Raw genomic sequence first — 2053 nt, 5'->3', positions numbered from 1 at the left:
ATTCTACTATTGTCTCTGGCGTCTAACTCCCTCAGTAGGACAGAAACCCTCAAGTATTTACACAAACACACACATGCTGTACATGTTGAGTCTCCTTTTTCTTAATAAAATACTTCTCACAAGATGTTAGTTGAGAAACTAAACTATCTGGCTATGTAGCTACCAGTGACCTACCAAGCCAACACAGTACAATGTGCCATCCCCTGCTCACATCAGTGTAGGTTAAAAATCTTTTAACTTACAACTAAATAATTCCCGTGAGTCATTCCTAAGTTTCATCACAGTTCTCTATTGAAACCTATAGCCTGAATGACCTAACACGCAAAATTACATCTCTTTCTACTTTTAAAATAATATTTCCTCTATGTTCCTCAGTTCCACACACCCACAGAGGACTCAGCATGAAATTCTCCATTTATGTGCAATATTTCTGGATCTTCCAATGCTGAGATTTATGTGACTCAGACAGCACCAAGGGAGTGTGTTAACTAGCGCACCAAGAGGAACTGAGTATAAAACTCTGCTTAAGCAGCAATTTAGGATGCAAGCTCCTAAGAGAAAATAAGATGAGAATGACTTTCCACCCAAGCATGATGAGTACAACAAACTAAAGATGATGCCCATGAACAAGCAGTTCCAGAAACAGGAATTCACATAAAACTGGCTTTGTATCATTCACTGTTCTGCAGATCCAAAGGCAGCACGTCCATTTTTGCTTCATTTTCTGGCTCAGTTAGAAGTATCTTAGAGAGAATACCTGTCCCTTCTCAAAATAACTATGGAGAACACTGCTCAAGTTCTATGAAAATCTCAGTTTTTGGGCCGGCCCCCGTGGCTCACCGGGGAGAGTGCGGCACTGGCGGCGCCGAGAACGGCCGGTGCGCTCACTGGCTGAGCATGGTGCGGTCAACACCGTGCGGACGGTTGCAATCCCCTTACCGGTCAAAAAAAAGAAAGAAAGAAAATCTCAGTTTTAAGCATTGTCTGTTGGGTGTCAGTTTGTGTGTGTGTGTGTCTCCATGTTTTTGTGTGTGGGTGGGCCTCAGGGAGAGTGTGGGTCTGTGTAGGGTGTCTCTGTGGGTGCAAGTAGGGGACTCTCTGTGGAGATACATGGGATTCTTTCCATGGGTGTGGGGTCTCTCTGTATGGGAAGGGACTAGGTAGAAGGTTCTTGGGGGGATTCTGTGGTATGTGTGTAAACGAGGGTAGGGGATCTCAGTGTATAGGCAGCCTGTGTCTCTGTCTTTGTGTATCTGTGCCTGTGTTTCTATGTCTCTATATGTCTGTCAAGTATTTAATTACAAGGGGTTTTTTTTGGCAGCTAGCTATAACAAGTCTTATAACAAGTTTTATTATAAATTTCCACCATTCCACAAACTCTGAAATGATTTTCTTGCCTCTACACTCTGAAGTTTCATAAAAGAGAAACCTGAAATAAGACCAACTGCTAAGCCAACATCTACTCAACAATGAGTAAAAAATTGAGGTTCTGGCAGGTATACACTAGTACAGAAGCAGAATTGGACGAGACTGTTAGTTTCAGACAAGATCCCAGGTAATACCAATACTTCTGGCTTTAGTAGAAAGGGTCAATTTGAGTAGCAAGGATCTAAATGATTCCAAACTTAATAAACTGCCTCTAACTATAATTAGACCTCCCACGTAGATTTTCCAGAGTATCCTCTGACTGACATGTATATCAGCTCAGCTTAAGTGTCATATATCTGACTGTAAATTAGGAGTTAACATTTTGAGAGGCCGGCCCATGGCTCAGTTGGGAGAGTGTGGTGCTGATGGCACCGAGGCTGCGGGCTTGGATCCCTATATAGGGATGACCGGTTAGCTCACTTGGGAGAGCGTGGTGCTGACAACAATAAGTCAAGGGTTAAGATCCCCTAACCTGGGCCGGCCCGTGGCTCACTCGGGAGAGTGCGGTGCTGATAACACCAAGGCCCCGGGTTCAGATCCCACATAGGGATAGCCGGTTCGCTCACTGGCTGAGCGTGGTGCTGACAACACCAAGTCAAGGGTTAAGATCCCCTTACCGGTCATC

Source organism: Galeopterus variegatus, unplaced genomic scaffold (assembly GCF_000696425.1).
Source record: "Galeopterus variegatus unplaced genomic scaffold, G_variegatus-3.0.2 Scaffold2824, whole genome shotgun sequence".
Lineage (NCBI taxonomy): Eukaryota > Metazoa > Chordata > Mammalia > Dermoptera > Cynocephalidae > Galeopterus > Galeopterus variegatus.
The sequence above is the reverse complement of the archived record's forward strand: the minus strand, read 5'-3'. Positions refer to the sequence as shown.